General features: G+C 40.3%; 1 protein-coding gene across 1 annotated transcript in view; it reads right to left on the bottom strand.

The window, feature by feature from the left end:
- Positions 1-24,066, bottom strand: part of znf385b (zinc finger protein 385B) — a 71,554-nt gene that overhangs the window by 14,128 nt on the left and 33,360 nt on the right.

The following is a 24,066-nucleotide window of genomic DNA, read 5'->3' as shown; positions in this document are numbered from 1 at the left end:
ATCAGGAAATATATCTAAAGCTGTGCCTGTTAAAGAGAAAGACACACTTCTTGGCATATTCTCTGAAGAGCAAACAAAGGGAGCTCATCTTTGATATCTCTGGAGTTACGACCTGGAAACCTGAGCAGCAGATCTGCTTAACAGTACCTAACATATGGATACAGAACATATGCAGCTGCAGCTGCTCGGGGCAGAGAGAGGCAATAATACAGAAAGACAAAGCGAAGAGAGGGCGAACGATTGGCTCACATAATGAGTCCACGTGTCCAGCTGCCACTCGGCCAGAAAGATGTGTAAACTTTCAAAAGGCAGGAAGTACACTAACCGAGCTCACGCAGAATCCAAGCTGACCACATCACACTATACACAACTATTACAAAACATTTCTTCAACAAACAAAACTTGAGTACTCTAAATCTGCCATGAATTATTAGCAGTGGATTATTTGGAGGGCGGTTACATGTGAGCAATTTTAGGAAAACAGTTGAAGATGTTTGAATCCACCTGCTGCTGCTAGTTCATGCTAGTTACCTGATGCAAGCATATTATTCTGTGTATGTTTAAAGTTACAGCATGTCAAAGCCCTGCAGTGAAATCTTTTGTAACAACAGTGTGTGGGTGGAAACACTGATGCCATCTGAATCAGGCCTGATGAAGGAGGGGGAGGCGGTGGAAGAAGAGGAGTAGGAGGAGGTTTCTGGTCATGTTGGTTTAGTGCATATGTCCAGTGTAATGTAATGAAGGTAAACCTGATTATATCCCATTTTAAATAACAGTCTGGCCAACTCTTTATGACTTCTAATGCATCCATGTGAGTACTATAACCCATTTACATCCACTCTACATGAACTCTAATTGTACCATTATAAAAGATTAGAAATAAAATATAGAAATACAACTCTACTTTAAGACCTATTATAATCTATTCTGACGAGCTGTAGCTGACTGTGATCCACAACACATTAAACCAGTCACAATGTATTAATCTTATTCAGAACAAACCAACAAAAAATTCACTATAGCTCCACCCAGACTTTAAATACTCTGTGTGTGTGTGTGTGTGTGTGTGTGTGTGTGTGTGTGTGTGTGTGTGTGTGTGTGTGTGTGTGTGTAACATTAGGCTAGCTGTAGAAGAGCTGTGTGCCAGGCTGCTGACTCTCTAAGTTTATCCTCATATAGCAGCACTGTGAGTCAGTGTCTGTATTTATAACTACAGCTGATTATTAAGTTCAGAACAACATGAGACGGTGTTGTAATCGAATGTGAAGGTGGGCAGATACGGCTCAGATCACGATCTGGATCCGGGGGGTTATTTATGATAGTAAATACACATTAGTGTCTATTTTTAAATGTGGCCTATTGTGTCAGCTTGGTGGATCGGTTACAAAAAAGAAGTCCTGCAGACCGTCATTACTACAACAACCAAAATATTTGTTAACCTACTGCGTCATACTGGAGCTCCTTCAGATGCGCCGCTATAATGCCTTCAGAGCTTGTTTAAGCACCACTGAGACCACCTTGATGATAAGTTCAGCCAATTTAAAAAGCCTATTAACATGTAATAAAGCCACAATGTTAAGGTTACCTAAAAATCACTCAGGAGAACCACTGGAGCCTCTTCAAACACCACCGATGCCACGTGAAAAAATGCTTGAGAAACTTTTTTTTTTTTTAAAGACAAAAACAAGCTGAACCACAGAAACCACTTCAAGAAAGCCTAAGCATTCTTCCTCCTCAACCTCAACCAGCAGCTTTCTCTTTTCAGTGATCTCATTAGAATTAAACTCTATTTTTACTTGATTTTTTGTTTTTTTGAGGTGTGACATCTCCTGAATTCTGGGACAATAGAGATCTTGCAGTCCTCTAGTCATATTAAAGAAATGGTGAAACTCCCTAAAGGACAACAGAAACCTCTTTATGACCTCCCTGAAACTACTCAAGGATGGCTTAACCTTCTTCAAGGACCCTTTTGACATCCTGGAGGACTTTTTGAGGACCCTTTAAGCCTTTACAAATCCTGTATCTTAAGCTGGCTGACTATTTTGCTAGCCTTAATGTTTCCTGATGCAAATATATGTTGGCTTTATGTTGTGACTGTACCTGCTGAATTCAATTACTTGTTAGCCTCTGGTGTAGACCACTCGTGATAGGTATGAATTGAAGATATTTTTCAGTATGTGTGAGTATGATGAACAGAGTGTTGAGAGAGTGGTCTTAATTCTGTCCTTCTGTCCTCTGAGATCTGGTTACAACACACACACAGTAACCCTTCTCCCTTACACTAAGTTGCTGTTCTAAGAAGCTGCTAAAAATACTGATCTAAACATCTGCTACTGCACTCCCATGGAAACACTTGATAAACCAGCATGAAAACTGGCCAACAGCAAACTAATGAGCCAGTCAGCTTTATTTCAGGCTGTTGGTGATTTGTCAAAAGATCCCCGAGATGCGGTACTAGCTGTAAACAAACACGCAAAAAGTTTTCTTACAAGATTCTTTAAATAAACTATTTCCATTCGCAGCGTGCAACTTTGCAAAGTGGGACAAGCAACAAAAAGCTGACAAGTTGAGACGCTTCAAACTGGAGCTGGCAGGTTTGCACCTGTCTCATAATAACACTGACCAATTTAGACTGGCGCCTAATATAAAATTGACTGATGGAAAGTCACTTAGTCACTTAGTCTGACACTGAAATCGTAACCAGAGAAATCATGAGATAAAGAGAAATAGAAATCTATGAGGGAATTTTGTAACATTTCTGCCCCTGTGACCAAAACGTCCAATCAACAGTTGAACTGGGGAACATTGGAGCCAATCGTGTTGCTGCACTGATGCATGTGCACAGCAAAGGTTCAGAACTGTTTAAACTCTGTGGTGGCAGGATAGATATGCTCCCTGTGGTGGTTAGATATGCTTGCCATTTGCAGCAAAGACATTGTTTTTCTTGGCTGACCATATTCAGAATTTAAATTAGCACGGCATTTGTTGAACGCTTCAGCCATAAAGATGGACCGTGTTGGCACTGAGAACTGAGCTTCAAATTAAGTCATAATGTCTTGTAGCTGTGTATATGATATCTTGCAATGTTTTCTAACCTGATTTGGCTGGCGTCTCAGTAGATGCAACTTTTATGTCCCAGTAAATACGAAAATTAAAGATATGATTCTCTGGCCTTTAAAAATAACTACCCAAATAACTCCCCAGAGGTGTGACCAAAATGGCTGTCAAATGGCAAATACTGAATTGCCAAGACTTACACAGAAGACTTACCACCTACCACTTTGGAATGACCTAAAACTGGAACCTAACTAAGCAAATTAGAGTAGTCTAACACTAGAACTGGATCTGAGTGGATTAAACCAGTAAAAGTGGAATTGCCCAGTTTGGTTGGATACTTGAACCTACCAGCTAAATCCACTCCAGAAAGCACTCAAAGGTCATCTGCGCTTCTTGGTGAAATAGACTGTGATTTCTTGTAGGTATAGATGGAGAGCTAATTAATAACACTCAAGTCAGCCAGGGATACAGAGTGGGTCTCAATCACAAACAGCGTATATGCATATGTGTGTGTTCATGCATATAAGCTTTTGATGAAAACTAGTTGGTCTTATAAAATGTAAACACACCTCTTCAAACTTCTATGACTACTACAAATAGTAATAATGGTGGGAGGAAGAAAAAGAAGAAGAAAACGTGAGCAATGTGAGAAAAAAAGTAGTCTGTTACTCTATTTTTAATCTCAACTTTGATATCAAAATTCTTCTTTTTCTTCACTCGAGACACAATGAATGTCTCAGGTTAAACAATAATTAACAGTTATTTATTAATTTTATTCACAGTCTTGAGAAAACAGACGGCGTGCAGCTCATAATCTGTTGCTGCTGTTTCGTTTTCTTGAGCTGCTTTATCAGCTTTGAACTTCCCTCCTTTCTTCTCTACACCTTCAGCTACATGCCAGCTAGCTAGGTAGCAATTCTAGTGTCAAACTCTCTGCAAAGTGAGAAACAAAAGGAAGAAACAGCTCCAGTAAATCCATACTTACAGAGTATTATTGGCTTGAGGCCAAAGGACTCTGTGAATAATAAAATTGTAACTAAGCTAACAGGAAAGTCAGGAAGCTGAAACCACCCACACACTTCTGAAAGAAGCTGTTGTCATCAAAAATAAATCAAATATTCTGTGTGGGTACACTATGATTGGAGGGTGCTAGTGAGCTATGGTAGCTTCTTCTGTTCCACTCAAAGTTTAGAAATGTGCAGATCGCTCGTTATAGGTCAAAGGTGTACATTCAGGAATTCTCTTATCTTCTAATTAGAGCAATAGCACTGAAGTTACAAAATTCCTGCCTTAAATTCCTGTAGAAATCACACCATGTCAGAGCTCCAAACATTTTAAATGATCAAAGCGTCTCTCCTGGCGTGTCCTTTGCTGACATCAGCAGCTGCTGAGATTAAGCTGCCTATAAACTGATTCTGATCCTTTATTCATTTGTAGCATCCAGCTTCCTGCTGGTCAGCCGAGTTTCCCCGTACAGCAGTGAGATTTATGGCTCTGGCTGCAGTCAAGGTCATCTCTGGCATTCACACCTCTCACACACACATCCAAACACATATTTACGCTCGCAGTTAGTTCTGCTTGGAGGCTCACATGATAAAGACATGAGAAACGAAAACTTTGCACGGTGCTCTGCTGCACCGAGAGCTGCAGACTGCGGCTCCTGTAAGTGATCTGACCCGGGCAACTCTGTGCCCAGTGAGTATGGTTACTGAAAAATGTGGCTGATATTTAATCAGTCACATGCCCCTGGTGTATAAATCCAAATGGAGCGGCTGAGCTGCACACAACCTTTTGCTTACAGTAGCAGCATAAATTGATACACAGAGCATTTCTGGTGTTTGTAGCAGGTTAAAGACTGATTTATAGTGATTGAGAGTGTGGAAAGGAGCACTGCTGAGCCACTAATACGGAAGGATTTCTGTTTACAATTCTTTTCTTGTCAAAAAGAATTTTTTTCCCAATTCCTAAACATATATTTCAAAAAGATCTGTGCTTTTTTGTAGGACAAGTCAATCCCATTGTCACGTCCATTCAATTCCTGATGAATACTTGAATGTAAATACCAATACCAAATACCAATCAATTTCAAAAGGGCACAAGACATCAGAAAACAAACTGTACACACATCATTATGCACTGAAAGGTCAAAAATCCAACAGAAGAACAAGGCACATTTTTATAGGCTCATGCATTTTGGTGATTTTTTAAGGCTTATCAGATAAATAATATTGCTTAGCTGAGCAATTAACTACACTAACAGCCAGCCGAAGACATCTGTGCTCTAGTTTTGGCCAGTAAAGTTTTAGCAGTTTATTAGGATCTTAGCACTAAATAGCAGGTATCGGTGTCTGCGTGATGACAGCATACAGACAGTATACGGATGTAGTCTGCTAACCAAGATAGCGACAGTCAGACCCATCTGTGATATCACGGTGGCTATGTCTATCTTTTATTTACAGTCTAAGATTTGTATGACGGTCACTGGCATTTAGTTAGTTAGTCATTCTTAATGCAAACTTAGATGTCTTAGCTGTGACAACTTGACATTAGCGTGATAAAGACGTGATAAACCTATTATAAATGTGACAGAAGGATTACAGAGCAGCAGCATGAAGGCTGGCTCTGTGATTACTTACTTGTTCCTTAGTTCCTTACTTGTTTTTATTATAATTATTATACTAATAATAATTATTATTATTATTGTTATTATATTAACTGATGTAACAAAAGAACTTCTCAAATATGAGCTAAATAAAGAACGTTTTCTCTTACCTTATTTTAAACTGTGGTTGGTCTTCACATTAGCATTATCAAGGTTTATCAAGGTCTCAAAACTGCATTAGAAATAGTATCTGACAATAGTGGTATTGTTGAGACTAGACTAAGTAAAGCTTGGCTAATTTGACTTCATTATAAAGACAGCTCAGTGTTATCTTTGCAGTAAAGATTCCCCTGTGTCCATCATAGGTGTGTAATATCTATAGCCAAAAACAGACGCAAAGCCACTGTTAAAAAGACAAAAAAAAGTCCTAGATGCATTCGTCAGAGACAGAAGACAAACGGAAAAGGAATATAACATCGGAGAATCTGATTAAAGCTCGTGCTGTCTTCATCACTAATCTGGTGTTCCAGAAAATTCCTCGTCAACATCCATGAGGCTCTGTTCCTCGTGGATGTTGACGGGGAACAGAACCAGAAAATGCTCCTCTGGAAAAGAGAATTGTCTGTGATGTAATCTTCAGTATGTCTTTATCCACACTGTTAATGCAGCTTCACTCTACATATGATCATCCAGCTCAGAAGACTAAAGAGATCTGGTGCTGTTAATCAGACCCTAAAGTTATTAGAATGGACGGAGCTAAAGTAACTCCACACTGCAGGATGTGATGAAGATGAAAGAGGAGGAGAGGATGTCAATGGAGATGGCCTTGAAGACCGAGATATTTATTTGAGATTTAAACCAACTGAAGGGTCCTACCTGAGCCAGGTGTCTTTTTTGGGGGTGGGTTTTTTATCTCAGTCCTGATGTTTTAGTTCCCACTTTTCTTCCTCTTCCTTCTGCATTTATTCAGTTTGACTCTACTTATCCGCGTTACACTGCTGTAGTCTTTTAACAAACATGCAAACAGCCAAACACACCCACCATGTACTCTGTGTGTTAGGGAGAGAGAGAGCGAGAAAGACAGAGAGAGGGAACGTATCAGGTGACTGGAACAAGAGTGGCATGTGTCATCGCTATCTGGACCCCCGAGCCTCAACGTCAGGTGTGTGTTTCTCTATGTGTGTGTGTTACTTCCTAATCCCTTGCTGCTATTTCCTCTAGAGACAAGTAACTCTATCCCTGGGGATGAGAGCGAGAGAGCGAGGGAGAGAGAGAAAGAAAAGACGACCACACACACTACTTACAGATTATACCGGAGGATTAAAGATTACATTACCCCGCTGCAGTCACTGCTGTGTGTGCATGTGTGTGTGTGTGAGATAAGATCAGAGCAGTTGCCGGTTCACACGTCTACGGTTACCACGGGTATGTGCGTGTGTGTCTGCGTGAGTGTATATTACTCATGTTGTGTGGACATAAATCTTTTTACACAGTCACACTGAAATCACCCGCCTCCCCATCTGGTGACAAAAAGCAAGTCCCTTTGCTAACTTAAAATGGAATAAGGGCTTATGGCGTTTTTAGAAACTCAAATATTTTAGCTGCAGTAGCGCAAAAGAAACTGGGAATCTGCTGCCAGGCTATTGGCTACCTGTGCAGACACAGCGAAAGCTCATGTGACGACATCAAAATAACGACAGCAGCGGAAGCAATGAGTAAAAGTAACCATGTGTTTGATATGTTGTTATTTAGATAAAAGAAATGCTGGCTCATTCAAGTTTGGAGTGGGAAAGTTTTAGCGACGTTCCCAACAGAAATGGAAAATTCTGAGGGGAAAAAGCATCGCAGTTAAAGGATACCCCACCAGTGCAAAAATACTCAGGAGGCACAGCAGGTCCTCTACTTAGCAGAAGGTCAGTGGTTCGATCCTCCAGTCTGCACTTCAAAGTGTCCTTGGATTAGACGCTGAACTCCAAATTGCTCCCAAAGCATCCATCAGAGTTTGAGTATGTTTGTGGTAATTAGAAGGTGCTTAAAGGCATAGAATAAAGCAGCGCATTGATGCAGCTAGTAGGGCCTTCGGTGCTCAGTTACAGTAGAAAACCACTGAATACAGTTAGATCTGTAACTTCTTAGACAATAACACGACTTCTGCAATTTTGTTTCTGTGCACCAGTGAAGTGGCTTTATTTGTCTGATTACTTTTTTAGCCTTTGAAAACACGTCTACGTCTAAAAGTGGCTGTGATTCTTAAACAGTTACTGCGGTATTTTTGTTCAATTTACTAAATTAAAGCTGAAAGTAGCTGCCTGGTTTAAAAACCACTGTGGTGGTGTACAGATGTAAAATTACAGAAATGTGTCTTTGTCTAAAAAGTTAGCAACGTAGCTGTAAATACCAGCCCATTAATTCAAAACTCCATCATGGGCGTTGTGTCCTACCAGTCCCAACTGTTTATCATGTATATGTGTATATGTTGGTGACAGCCTGCACTGGAACAAATGATGTCCTGTTGAACAAACAATTTCTTGCGCTCATCTAACACAGGCATTCTACATAACAGACATTTTCATCTGAGGCAGTAGGCAAATACAGATTACTGATATTAAAGGATTTTATATTGTCTGTTCAATCAGTATCTATTGGTTTGTTTGCAGCAGTTGTGACTTAATTTTGAAGCTGTTGGTAATTATGAAAACAATGAAGTCATAATGTTTTATGTTATGTTATGGTATGTATGTACCAACCATGACACACGACTTCTATATTTGCTTAGCAGCTATGAATGTCATCATTAGTAGCAGCCAGGGTTTCTGTCTCTGTGTTTGTTGGTTTTCTTATTTTGATAGTCTCTCATCCCATGTGTGTTACGTTCAGTTTTGCTTCCCTTGACTCATTAGTTGGATTCTGTTCAGCTGTGTTCCCCAGGCGTCTCCACTCTGCTCTTACCTCATGTGTATATTTAAGGTATGCGTTTCCTGTTTTCTGGGATGTTTTTTTCTCCCTGGTTCTGTTTCTTGTTGGATTACTTAGAAATTTTTTATTAGAGATCAGCCCGCAATAAAGGTTTGCTTTCAGTTCTACTCAGAAGTCCCGTATCCTGCATCCTTAGGTCCTAAACCTGCCTGCCCTGCTCCCCCACTTTCTACTCATGTGTCACTAAAGAGGTTCAGGTGAGCAGCCTACGAGTGGAGCCTCTATGTGCGGAGTTCCGCCTCAGGACATCCTTTACAGTACAGTATCCATCACCTGCTTCCCACTGCAGAAAACCCTGCAGCTGAAACCACTGCAGCTGCACATGAAGCCTGAAAGTATCAGGATATTAATACACCACTGATCCTTTTGGGAGGAGAACTCGTCTCACTACCTTCATCTGCATCTTAGACATTCCTTATCCACAGAGAACGAGCTGTGGAGGGACATAGGCAGAGTGTGGATCTGCTGACGGCAGCATTAGACATCACACTGCATTATTATTATGCAGAGAAACACAAACATTAGCATAACAAGCTTGTGTGTCTGTATGTGTGTGTGTGTGTGTGTGTGTGTGTGTGTGTGTGTGTGTGTGTGTGTGTGTGTGTGTGTGTGTAAGTAGGTCATGTTCGGAACCTTCTTCATCCAAAAAGAAGACAAACACACCCAGAGCAGACCAATCAAGAATATGAAAGCAGACAGGAGAGCTCCCGTCTGAGACTCAAGAGAAAACAGTAGAAACAGACAGAAACATAACAGCACAATCACCTGCAGGAGAAAATTCCTTAGACTCTATAGTGGGGGCTGAAAATGTAAAGCTTATCCTGAGGGCAGTGCTATGGGAAAGGTCACTTTTATTAAAATCTTAAAAGGTTAAGAATTATCATGTTCTGCAACCCTAAAAAGAAACACCACGAGACAAAAGACTTTTACTTTGAAATTAGCTGCGAGATGAGCCGCAACAGTATTTCTTTATATGATCTGTAGCCCTCTCAAAAATATTTTTCTAGTATATTTTTTACTGCTGGCGACAAGATTGTGAAACTTTAATATCTACATCATGAATGAAATCTAAAGCAACAAAAGCTACCCTATAACACAGCTTAAAAAACAGACTCTTCACTTTATCTCCATTTCATCACTCACCTGTTAGTGCAGCCACCAGAGATCAAGGGTGTCAGATATCAATGTGAAGTTAAGCCGATGATGTACTCTTGTATTACTTCCCAAATTACACCTTTTCACTTCAGCTAGAGGCTAGAAAGCAATAAAAACACTACAGTAGGACAGTCGATGCAGCTAACTAAATAAAACAAAAGCAGTAAACCTCAGAGTCCTCGCCAGAGCACATCTATATATACACCATTACCTGCTAAATCTAGTTGCCATAGGGCAGGAGGTGGGGTTTACCATGGACAGGTCACCAGTCAACTGCATGCATGGAGATGGAGACAAAATGCAAAAACGCAAAAACATTCACAACTGCAGTCAATTTAGAATCAGCAGTTAACCTAGCATGCATGTATTTGGACTGTGGGAGGAGACCCACGAAGGGAGAACATCCACACGCCACAGAGAAAGGCCTCAGATAACTTAGAAACCATTATGGTGTCAGATTTAATATTTATTCAGGTGGAAATATCTCATTTGAATGAGAACAGACTTAAATCTATGAACCTAAGCCTTTAAGGACATCACTTTCAGATACTGTTCATTTGCTGTAGATAGTTTTTTAGGCATGCTGCATCTTCTTTCATCCTCCACTTTTCTAGCCTCCTCACATTTTTAAAGGACACATGCATACCATGATGAGACATGCCAAGGTTTTGGCTATAGCTCTTTGGAAATCATCTTGTTGGTGCAAAAATGCTATTTCATGCTTGTCAAACTGGATAAATTCTAGTTTTTTTGCAACAGGCTGCTAGTAACAAAGTGCTTAAAGATATAATTTAAATTTGGTTCTTTGCTAAGATGAACCAGCACAAAAGTGGTTCGTCCCTTGACTTAGGCGTCTTTTTTATGCTTGAATGATTTGTAAGTCATTGTTTCTCTGAAAATGGTCAGGTTCAAAGACTGGACTGGAAATAAGAGGGGAAAGCAGCTAATGTCCAAAGAAAAACACAAAAAACTTAAAGAACTATTACTTGAGATCATTAAAAAAATTTACAAGCAAGTCTGGCTTCTTGGAAGCAACATATAAAAGAAAGAGGGGTGAGTCAAGACTTTTGCACAGTACTGCAGTCCACAGATTGTGGACACTGCCAAGAAAGGTTGATCTGCATAAATCAAACCAGACATGGTTGCAGTGGTAAAGGGAATCTACTGTGTGTGTTTTTGTCTCCTAAGCACACGATGCTCTGTGGTGATGAGCAGCAGCGTGCATGTAATCACAGCAGTCACGCTATCTATTATAAGAGGAATGTCAGAACAGCCAGGAAGCAGTCACAGAGTCAGTGGGCTTTACTCTCTTCTTATGTGATACACAGTTATGTCTATGAACCTTCATGTACTATATGGAACCCAAATGTTCATCTATACACTGAGATTTCTGAAACATATCTGAGCGAGCAATGGTAGTCAGTACAAGTCAGGCGTACAGTCCACTTTCATATGTTTGTGTGCATTCCCTTTTTTGCACGTAGTATAAATCCTGAGTGGAAATTCCGCCAATTAGAAATGAAAAAGTCAGTTTATCTGCCTGCTTTATGTAGGTACCAATTTTGAACACACTGTAGTGCTACCTGTAGTGAAGTTGTTGAAAACTGTGAGATGAAGCTATGCAAATTTCACACATTAATATCCCTCTTGTAGTTACCTGTAATAACTTTATTCGTGTCTTAAAATGATAAAAAAAAAAATCCAAATACAGTAAAACAATTGAATAAAAATGTGCACTTATGTGTACTGAAATAGCAATGCTAGAAACCAGCTCCAGACAATGAGTTGTGTACATAACCCTTCTTAAATATGTATAATAATCCTCTGATGAACAGCTGAGTCTTTCTCTTGGACAGTAACAGTTTTCAACCTTTTTTAGACAAAACTCAGCCTCAGTTGAAAGTGTGAATCCAGGTCACAACCTCCAGGTTCTCCCATAAACACCTAAGTGCCCACATAAACAACATTTCAGACAGAACTTAAAAAAAAAAGCATCAAAGAACAAAGCGTCTCAATGAGGCGTTAAAACAGAAATAAACAGAATAAGAATTTCCTACCTCGACTCATGAAACTACTCCACATTACGTACAGGAAGACAGCTGTCTCACCTCCTCAGCCTCCTCCTCCTCTCCCTCTTTCCTATCATCTGCTCCCCTGATAACATAAAAAACTAACCAAGAGAAATCCCACACCAAACAGCGCAGACTCGCTGCCTGACTGTTTGTGTGAACGCGGAGAGACACGTGTGTGAGGGTAGAGGAGGGCGACCGACACACAGCGAGAAAGAGACAGAGTGCACAGTGTATGTGAATCACTGAGGTGATGATATTCATGGTGAACGGTGATGACAGCCCCTGTGTCTCAGTGGAAATCCCTCTTTCTCTCTCTCTGTCTGTCTCTCTCTGTGTCACCGGGTCGCTCGCTCGCTCGCAGTTTGTGGCATCATGACAAAAAAAAAAAAGAAGGAAAGGAATAAATCAACAAATTATTTATCTACTGACCAACAACAGGGTTTGTCCTCTACTGTTTTCAAAAATATCATGTCCACGCAAACAGTTTCCAAAAAAAAAAAGTGTCCGCATAAGCAATTATCTCTGTCCACGTGCACGTACAAAACTGCAACTGAACGCCATCATGACCAGTGTTGGGCAAGTTACTTTGAAAAAGTAATTAATTATAGTTACTAGTTACTTCTTCAAAAAAGTAACTGAGTTACAAGATTCTAAAAGTAATTAATTACTTGAATAGTAACTATTGTGTTACTTTAAAAAAAACAAAACGTTTAACCATGGGGCCAGGGTGTAATTGGCAATTTTTAATTACTTTGCTTTTACTTCTATATTTCACCTTTAAAAACTATTTACTTTGCCTTGTGTGGTATCATTCTTTTCAGCACAACCTCACATGTCTGAATTTACAGTTATGTTTTCATTTTGACATTCTGTATTAACACAATTTATCTAAAATCAGAGAAAAAACATAAAATCCGAGTAGAAAAAAATTATATTTTTTACTGTAACAACCACAAACATGTTTATTGAATCATATTTTATAACTTTACATGCAAATATAAATTGTCAATTCTAAAATCATATGCACAAGTTTTGCAAACAACAAAGTTACTTGCACCCATTTACCTTTTACTCTTTTTTTTATAACCATTTCAAACTATTTACAGAACAATCAGCTGTTCTGCATTCAATAAGACTCTAATTATTTGTGCCACTCCAAAAAATCATTTCTGTCCACTATAAAGGTGAACATCACAGTCTGATACCTGCAGGCCTGACGATCACTCCTCCTGTTTTCATCCAGCAATCCCCCTTAATTGTTCTGACACACAACACAAAACGATTCACATCATTACACACTATTCTATCTGTATTTATTATATTATACAATAATTATTATGTACTGTGGACCTACCACTGATAGAAAGCGCGACACAGGTTTGGTACATTGTAGATTGGGCGAAGCCAAAACTGACAGCAGTCAATAAACTAATCAGCTTTTAAGCTGTGTAGCCCAGCCATACTGCATGCATCAGCTTTATACTGGTCATACTAGTCTTTTACCAGTGTCTTAGCACCAACATGGTCATGAATTATTTTGGGTTAGTGGTCAAGGATATAGTCAGGGAGGCACAGATCATTGGTTCATAGCTGATCGTACCCGGTCGCTACCGCTGAGCCTGTTGTCATCACCATACAGCACTATGAGTGTGTGAATCCATCAGCAGGATCTATTCATACACTGCTGAATACATCAACACAAGACCACACATCAACACTTGCTCTACCCCTTTGCTGTCTAATAAACATGCACACACTGTTTCAATATGTGCCTATTAATAACTCTTTATTTCCCTGCTTATTATGAATGGGGTTTGAGCAGCACAACACTGTGACCTTTATTAGCCCAGGAGAGCTAATTAGAGCTAGCTTATTCACGCACACACAGTCAGATGACAAAAGGAAAAACTACGGAGCCCCGCAGGGGACATGGGAGAAAAAAAAATGAAGACGGACTTTTGCGAGATCTCGCAAAACAAACTCGGGATCTCGCAAAAAGTTTCATACATCTCGAAAATGTTGGAGCACTTTTGCAAATATGTGATGTCTTGTAAACCGAGCAGATATATGACGTTTACACAGCTACATTCACGCCTCAAAATATCTTAAAAGTGTATTTTGTGACCCAGAAAGAGTAATATTACAACTAAGTAGCTGCCGCCATTGTTGGAATTCAACTTTTGCGAGATCTCGTAAAAAACAGAGGGTTGATTTTGACATTTTCACTGTACGTAAGAAGCATCCAATCAGAAACTCAGTTTTTACAATTACCAGGACTCTTTCCCTTTCACCCTTTTCTATAAACTCCAAACACAAAACCCACTTTTCAAAGTGCATTCACATGAATTCTGACTCCAAATAATCCCTATAAAATAGCTTTATCTTCTCTTAAAATCAAACATTCATTAAAAACAAACTCTACGGAGTATTCATAACCGCACCTCTTCGAGAAATGGAAAACGCAGTGCTTCCTTCACCCTTTCAGAACATCACCAAAATACATTTAGTTAAAGCAGTAAACAAATTAGAAACTTTCAACAAAAAGCACATGCACAGTGCTGCTGTTGTTTTCAGCAGCAACACTGCAGACATAGAGAAGAAAGAGGGAAGAGAAGAAAAGAATACCTTCTACAGGAAGAGAAGAGAAAAGACGTAAAGAATATGGAGGAGGCAAAGAGATCTGAAGAAAACAAGAAAGAAAGAGAGTGGAAGTAAAGGAAAGAAATGAAGGAGAGGAGTAAGGAAGAAAGGAGAGGAGCTGTAATATTGTAAATGTAATTAGTCTCATGTGAGTTAATCTCTTCATTTGTACTGAGAAAGTGGATCATGGGAATTCACTCATTTAATTAGCGAATTTGTGGGTGTATAAATGTGTCTTTGTGCGGGTACAAGTGTGTATGCTGCCTCCTGGTGGTCACTAATTGCCACTGACGCAAAAAAATATACTGTAAGTACACTCAGTACAGCACATCCACACTTCATGGTCTAAAAAGTCACGGCTCTCTTTCCCTTTAAGCTAAAAACACATTTTTTCCATTTGTGGTTTTGTTTTTCCTGAGCTTAACTGATGGGTTCAGTTTAAAATGTTCACTCGCCACTTAATTAGGTACACCTTGCTTGTCCTGGGGGCTTGTGTGGGAAAATCCCAGCAGATCAGCAGTTTCTGAGAAACTCAGACCAGCCCATCTGGCACCAAGGACTGTGTCACATTCAAAGTCAGTTAAAGCGGCTTTATCATCCATTTTGATGCTTCGGGTGAACTGCAGCAGGTCGTCTCAACCATGTACACATGCCTACATGACCTGAATGGCTGCCAAGTGATTTGCTGATTATATTTATGTTAAGGAGCAGAAGTGGCCAGAGAGTGTATTTGTTTGCACACTGGTCACATACAGAAGGACTGACAATTTAAGTACTTTACACAGGAAAAGAGACAGACACTAGTGTATGTAGATGTAGATATACTAAAATCATTTTGTTGAGAAATAGGTGGATGAGGGTGTGACGTTTATCTTCTTTATCCAACAAGATCAAACTCTTCCTTAAGGAGGCAGGATATACAACAATGCAGTTTTGGCAGTGGAGGACTCCCCACAGCTGGTTCATTAAACATTAATGTAAACCATACAGGAATATAAAGCTGAGTGTGTGTTTAAGTTTGTTATTGAACATGCTCCAAATTGGAATTAGTATTGCACTTTGTCACTGCCTTGAAAGTGCAGACTTGTTGATCCAGAAAATGATTTGCCACAGGAGAAGTTCAAACCTGAGGGTTATTTTTTAATATTCCTTCTCTTCTGCTGACATAATGAGCCACTTTGGCACAACAGCTCATAAACAGTCCCATTAGTATTTTTTTGGTTTGAGATATTTGACTCTGTTTTCTGTATTTTTATTAGAAATCTGCAATGTGGAAATGTTTTTAATTTAGTAGACTTAATTTCACCTGACGAAGCTGAAAAGCAGCAGGTGACACACCCATGACTTCCATTTGGCTTCCTAGCTAATTTTATTAATATCAGGATCATGAATTTCCAATTATCCATGCATTATTCATGGATGATTCACCATCTTATGCAGTCCTCCTCCTCCTGTTATGTAATTCATGTTTTGAATTTTTACCCACATAGATTCTGTGCACATATTTAGTAGATTCTCTTCATTTTGTTGCAGTTTCTGTGGGTATTTCTTATTTTTTTGGCAGAAGTTATGATATAAGCTTTTACTCTACTCATGTATTATTACATGTCTTTGACAGAAAATGTTAATTGTGGTATTTCATCTTTTCCTGGTTTGTAATAATATCATCAAATGTCCTGACCAAGTTTTACCTGCATCATTACATACAGGCTTCTCTCCGGGCAGAACTGGAATCACTTAGCACTACTACATTTTACTATATTTATTCATTTAATTTCATTTCCATAACTTGATAGTCATGAGTCAGTAATAGCAACCCAGTAAATAGACAGAACCGATAGAGTCAGTCAGACTCAGTACTTATTTCTTGAGTGCAAGCCTTCTTGTGTAGCATTTTTAAACTATTGTGATACTTCTACTTGAGTAAAGTGTCTGGGTAATTCTCAGATTGGTGAGTAATAACTTTGTCCTTCCGTTACTGACAGTTTGTAACTTTGGAGCACTTCTGAGGTCTACTCTTCGTGCAAGGAGAAGAAAAACAGAAAAGAAAATGACAAACTTGACTCTATGGACCCGGCGTCTTCGGACAACCAGCCGAATGATGATCTAGAAACAAAATAATCTGCTCTTCTGATTTACAGCAGTTTTATATGGAAGCCATCCTCTCTGGAGCTCACTGATAGCAGCAAATGCCCTCCTGCAGCACAATGATTGTGATGTCATCCGACCTGACTGCTGATAGGCTGCTCAGCCAGGTCACTGTCACACACTGCACACACTCACAAATACACACTTAGCCTGGCCTGGAGGAGCACTGAGTTCAGGCCAAAGAGCTTTTCATCGTCGAGTGAGAATCACGTAATGGAGAGAGAGAAAGAGAGCACGACATGATCATTCAGGCTGAGTGTGTGTGTGTGTGTGTCCAATAGAGAGAGATTTAATCTTTAATCAGCGTTATTGTACCCTGCACACTGATATGGACACACAGTATATAATTACATCTGCTGCACTCGCACACACACAGGTGTCAGTGGGTGTATGTTTCTCGCTCCACTCGACACTACAGCACACTTTTACAAGTGTCCTGCGTCTTTGTGTTTTCAGCAACAAACTGGAACAGTCCGACAGGAAGAGTCACACAAAGATGCCGTGACAGCAGCTCTGCGTGGAGACTAAATGTATTAGTCTCCACGCAGACGTCCAAACGTTCACAATGCATTTGAGAGATGTCGGGGTGGATTCGAAGCGGTGCCATGTCCCAGTTTAATGACCTGCTGCTGGCTGCTCCACTTTAACTCCTTTACATCTTACAACACGTTCTCGCTCTGCTGACCAGCAGCTTGACTTTAAAGAAGCGGGGCTTAACCTCTGAGGAAGCTCCGAAGCTGTTCCAGTCTCCTCCGATCAAACAGCTAAATGGGGTCGAGGCATGTGAGCTGTAACTTCACCAGCAGAAGGCGCTGCGAGAAATGCTGCTATTGTTCTGTTATAAAGAATTCAAATGCTTTTGATATATTTACTGGAATTAATATGTTAAGGGTTTGATCTTTATATTCAGACTAACAATTTAGGATCCTGTACATCAGGGGTCGGCAACCTTTCTGGTGATGAGTGCCATCTAAAATTTCCTTAGAAGTCAACGTGCCATATGATTGCATTAGCAATAAATTTAATAATGCTCTATATGAACAGTTACACACTATATAGAAGAACTTCATAGCACTATATTTGTTCGCAGATGTTGGCAGCTATCAGCGAATAGTTATCAGCTATTTTGAAACAAAAAAAAGACACTTTTTATCCATAACAGCAAATGAACTGTACAACAGAAAATGCAAACGCTATTTATGGTCTCCTTACAACAATGATAAGAAAAATAAACTGGGCCAATATGGCATTTTTGTTAATACAGGGATACACATGTTAATGTGATCTCTGGTCTCCCACTCAGAGACACAGGTCTCCGAGTGTTACAGGAAAAATGATTCTATGTTTCTTTACCTTCTTTTAAATGTGCAAGCATGCCCTTTTGTCTATGGTTAGATTAGTTTAGAATTATCTTTTTAGACTTTCTCAGCAAAGACATACTGTTTTGGGACATATTGTTTTAGATTGTTTTATCTCTCACAGCTCTCTGCTGACGAGACTAGCGCCACATATGGAGTTGTTTATTTTATCTGTTTTGTATTTTCTTATCCTGTTCTCACTGTCTTTCCTATAAAAAGTGCCCAGCCTCTGTACACGTTGTGAGTTGTTCTGAACAGCTTACCCGTGTGCACGTTAAAGCATAAAAAGTGATCTTGTCTCATTGTGTCTTTATTTCTCCTGGGTCTTTTACAGAGTTTTCTCCTAACATTTCTTGGTCCTTCGACAGCCGGAGCGCCTCCATCATGTCCCATCTCCGTGACCAGTCCACGTTGTTCGTCTGTCGACAGCTCACACACCAGGTGTGTGATAAAAGTCCAAGAGCGTTTAAATTCGGGTCTTGGCCAACGTCTTAGAAAGCGACCCACGGTGGTGGGACCCGATCGAGGTGGACCAGACCCGGCGACACTGACCAGGTAGATACAGACACACTGACACAATCTTGCGTAAAAGCGCATTTTGAATTCAGGGAATTTAAAATAGCGGAAGTAGCTCGTCGACTGGTAGCTCTGGGAGCTCGTCGACTGGTAGCTTTGGAGCTCTGGGTAGCTCCCCCAGCTGGGTCTAGACTGGGTCTAGGGAGTAAGTAGCTCTGGGAGCTCCCCTTATCATAAGGGTTCTGGTCGCGCGCGCGTCGAAGCTGTGAATGTGAATGTGTGTGTGTGTGTATTGTTTTAATTAATGGAGCAAGCTGAATTTTCACGGTCCAATAAGAGACTGAGCTGCTCCTGTGTTTTTCTTTTACTGCTATTCACTGACATGCTGGTGAGTTGAGAGAACGGTCGAGTTCCGTCTCGTAAAGTTCACACCGCTTTTGGAAATAGTCCGAAAGTAGAAGGGCGTGTGAGCAACCACTCTCGTCTCTAATACCAGCGAAGGTGATAGCAGCTGTATTGTGTATATATTACTTAAACAAAAATAAGTAAATACATAAATAAGATGGGTAATCAAGCAAGTGAAATTAAAACTCACTCCTGCTGACGAGCAGTGGTGAGAAAAGTCCAGACGCCGGACAAAAACAGTGTCTGTAAACTGAGAGATTTAAGAAAACAAAATATAAACAGTCAGAAGAACAGAACTCAACTGCCAGTTTAGTAAAACCAGAAGACGAGACACTGTGCAGTTCCCACAATCCTTTTAGTAAACCATCACTCACTCCTGCAGCCGCATCTACAGCAACACCCATATCAGGAAGAACTTAATAATCCCTTATTAAGTGAAAACTAGAGATCACAGTAGTTTTGTAGTAGTTTAAAAGGGTTGAAAACAGACCCCACTGAGTAGATATAAATATAAAAAGTACGAAATAAAGATAAACAAAGGGAAAGTTACAGTAGAAATTATCTTTAGAGTATTTGAAATTAATAATAGCAAGGATAACAACCTGTAAAGTGATATTAACAATGAAACACAGTTGGCATGATGACCATGCCCAGCATGTATAAAATGAATATAAAGCAAATAAGTCACACGAAAATATTTTAATAAAATAAATAAGGTATATTAAGACTGTGTCACTGTTCAGCCAAGGACAGTGTGTGAAAAGGTAACTGTCTCCACCCTGGGAAAAGGATGATTCTGCAGGTCATCTGAAGCCCTTGATGGATACAAAATAAAATATAAATAATACATTATAATAGAACTGCCTGGTCCGCCATGCAACAGAGAGAACAAATGTGACCGCAGATTGGATGAATTCTAAATTATCTGTTTGCTGAATAAGATGATCCTAACTAACAAATTGGCTCAGTAGTAGTATAGTGGTACACACTGATAAAATATTATAATATGCTATTGCTGTCATATAAGACAAAGAGGATAATATTAACAATGACATAATATTAATATGAAGAGGCACCTTAATCGGTTATGATGTGAGGTGGATAATTGTTAAGCAGTAGTCTGCATCAAGCTTAAGGTTTGCTGAAACTCAGTGTAATGACATGTGACATGAAGACAATACAGAGAATAACTACACTAATGAAGTGCATAGAGGCACTTGACCAGCTTGAGACCTATCATCCTAGAATGACACAATGCTGAGATATAGAGCACACCTATAATAACAACCAATAAGCAAAACCCTGTAGACAACAGCTACAACTACAGGATTGAGAAGCTGAATTAAATATGTAGACACTGCTAAGCTGATGAGCATGTTACACATTTTCTTTTCTTTTTATTTATTTGTTTCTTTTAGAGCAGAAGCTGTTGTAACACACCCGAAGAAAGACTCTAGGTCTGACCAACCGTTTCAGTCATGGGCAAAAAGATGTCAGTCAATAAAATTCTAAAAGATAATTTATTGACAAAAAATATATCAAGAGATAAAAGATAAAACAGTCCAGTGTCCCACTTAAGAATTGTATAAAAACACACAGTCCCAAGGCCAGAGCCAGCTATGCCACACAGCCAAGTTGCACTCCACATGTTGCCTTTAACAGGGTTAGAAGTTGTCCTTGGAGACCCACCACCCTGCAAGCATATAGTCAGTGGTCACTCAAGCCTCTGCAACTCTGCTGCCTTTAGGCTGTGGCATATAATAGGCCCTGGACTGCACAGAGAGACAAAACGACACACTTAATATAAAATTCATAGGGCAAAACCCATCCATCCCAAACATATCTGATTTCATCACATTACATACCTGCACAGAGAGACAAAACAAAACAGCAGTGTTTGTAGTGTGGGCTATAAGAAGACCAGTGTATCAGTGCAATCAAGTACACCTGCCTCTAATTAGTCCAACCCCATTCCAGCCATTGGCTCACCAAAAATGTGACACACACAAAACCACTCCCAACCCAGTGCAACTTCACACAATAATATGGAGCTGAATTAACACAGGCACATTAGTCTACCATGTTACAAGCTGCATGCTATTAAAAGCCAACATATGCAGACTTCTGCCTTGTTCGGGTGGCAGCATTTTTCTTTTTTCTTTTGTGTCCTGACACGTTTATGTTTTTTGTTTTTGTTTGATTATTTTGTTGGTTTTGGAAACGAATTTAAACGAACTTGTGACAATACTTGAGAATCACAGTGACACATAGTGATTAGGCATATGATTGAAAAATGCCTAGGTTTAGAGCTGTGAGCTATGAGCTGTGAGCAATGCAAAGTTAAATATATATATATTTGTATAAATGGGAAACAACCCTAACTTGAAAGTTTGAAATGTGTGAGATCCATGAATTGTTTGAAGAACTAGAAATTATCTAAAAATGCCTTAAGGGAAAATGTAGAGTTGCATCTATTCTCCCAAACCAAAAAAAAAAAAAAAAGGAGAAGAAGCATTCTGTAACTTAGAAATAAGGCTGACGTGTTGACAACAGACTAAAACACTAATTCGCAGGTGGCTATCAGGAACAGAGAGGCGAGCAAAGTCACAAACACCAAGGCTGCAGACAGCCACGCAGAAACAGCAGATAACATAGAGACAACGCCTGCTAGAACCGTGGAGAGGAAGGTCACTTCACACGAGATTGTAGGAGTAGGCCACAGAGAAATAATGCAAAACAGTTTTGAGGCAGCCACTTAAACTGACAGTTTTCAAAGGACAAATTAGTTGTAAAGTCAGCTTCAGGCCACACAACTGTACAACAATTAACTGCCCCTTTAGAACTAGTACATACAGCAAGTGGCCGCAGGTGCTTTATTAAATGCATATGACCCGTCGTGTCCAGTAAATTTGCTAGGTAGAGACGCTCTGACAAAACTTAAGATAGCAGTCATGGCATTCTTTTCTGGTATTACACCTGAGTGCATGCTAAATGACATCCGCCACATCCACTTTCCAGAAACCGACCGAGTATCACAACATTCTGAGATTTAAACAAACTCCAGGCCCAGATCCACCTTATGATCAGCAAGTGTGGAAGCTAGGAGAACAGCATTTGACCTTACAGCACAGGCCGAAATTGTGTAGGTTACGCAGTAACCACAGATAGTAAAATAATAGAAGCAAAACCACTTTCTTCTTCATATTCTGCACAGAGCGCTGAGCTGTCAGCTGTGATTTGCGCATGTGAAATACACAAAGATAAACAAATAACCATTTATATAGACAGCCAGTATGTTTTCTCTGCTGTGCATCATTTTGCAAAAAATCTGGAAAACCAGAGGAATGATTACACCAACCGGAAAACCAGTTCAGCATGCCAACCTCTTACAACGCCTCTTTCATTGCTACAGGCAATAACTTTGCTGACAGAGCAGCAAAACAGGCGGCACAAAAGACAAACATCACATTGATGGCAGTAAACACACATCAGATTCCACTGGATGTGTTGAAAAATGAACATAAAGCAGCAAGCACAGCAGAGCAGGCAAAATGGCTAAAACACGGTGCAGTTCTGACAAACGACTTAATGATGTGTTATGGCAAGCCAGTGCTGCCAAAATCTCTCCACAAGATGGCGGCATTAGTGACTCATGGCTATACGCATTTGTCATCGGGGGGAATGACCTGTATTGTCAACTCTCATTTCTACACTGTAAATTTTGAAACTTCAGCAAAACAATTTGTCAGAACGTGCATGACGTGTCAAAAATATAATGCTCAGGGAAATCTGCGACCAAAAAGAGGCCGTTTTCCCACTCCACCTTATCCTTTTCACACAATTCATATGGATTTTATTGAACTAAGCGAATGTCAAGGGTCAAAATACGCCCTAGTGGTTATAGACGTGTTCTCAAAATGGCCGGAAATCTATCCAGTGAAAAAGGCAGATGCAATTTCAGTAGCAAAGTGCCTGTGCAATCACTTCATACCCACATATGGCATCCCAGCTTTGATACGATCAGACAACGGCACTCATTTTGTAAATGATGTCATCACTAAGGTCTCTGAAGCACTCGGCTTCAGCATAAAACACCACTGTGCTTATCACCCTCAGAGCGCAGGCCTTGTAGAGAGAACTAACGGCACTATAAAACAAAGGCTCAGGAAATGCATGGCAGAAACAGGAAGGCCGTGGCCTGAATGTTTGGGTTTAGTGAAAATGTGGATGCGCTTAACGCAAGGCTCCCATAAACTAACTCCATTTGAAATCATTCATGGCAGGCCGTTCCCACTGCCGATCACCAGTCAACCAATAGACAAAGCAATCAGAGAAAACACATTAGCAGAATGGATGTCTAAGCTATTGAAAAACAAAGAGATCATTGTACATAATCAACAACCTGATGATGTTTCTCCAGTGTCTTGCAGACTAAAGCCCGGTGACTGGGTTCTGATCAAGGTGCTCCAAAGGAAAAACTGGAGCACACCCAGGTGGGAGGGGCCATACCAAGTCCTCCTCACTACACCGACCGCTTGCAAAATTGCGGAACGACCATCCTGGATCCATCAGAGTCACTGCAGGCGAGTAAGTGAAGCCATCTAAACACAGCTGACAGCAGGCTTGCCCACTTGTTGTGATCTCGCCCGGTGGAGGGGTCAGCTTTCCTGGCCGGGGGGTCTACTCGCGACAGGAGGGTGTGTCCCGTCGTCATGAGGTGGTGGCTCTTAATAACTGCAGTGGGCCTGACCATGGCCGGGCTCCTCATCTTTGCTTCCGTGAGGGACAACAAGTCACGCAATATGAAGAAAAGGCAGACACTGTATGACAAAGGACAGTACACCAAGTTTCCCCATGGCTACGCCACTAACTTTTGGTGGCAGTTTATGAACACTACAGCTCACTGAAATAATAAAACTGACTGCTATGCATGTACCCATATGCCCCTATCCTCGCAGACGTCTGGCCTGTGGCCGTACAGCATACCTGAAGATCGCAGTTGGTGTCTGTTGGGCCTGGCAACACATCCAGGCTACGGTACTCTTTGGTCCAAGGCCAACTACAGCATCCCAGCAAAAGCAACCTGGAGGTCATCATCACCCACAAATGTGAACTGTTCCGGACAGACCTACCTACT

Source organism: Aulonocara stuartgranti (assembly GCF_965226115.1).
Source record: "Aulonocara stuartgranti genome assembly, chromosome: 16".
In the NCBI taxonomy this organism is placed as follows: domain Eukaryota; kingdom Metazoa; phylum Chordata; class Actinopteri; order Cichliformes; family Cichlidae; genus Aulonocara; species Aulonocara stuartgranti.
This window is presented reverse-complemented; position numbering and strand designations above follow the sequence as displayed.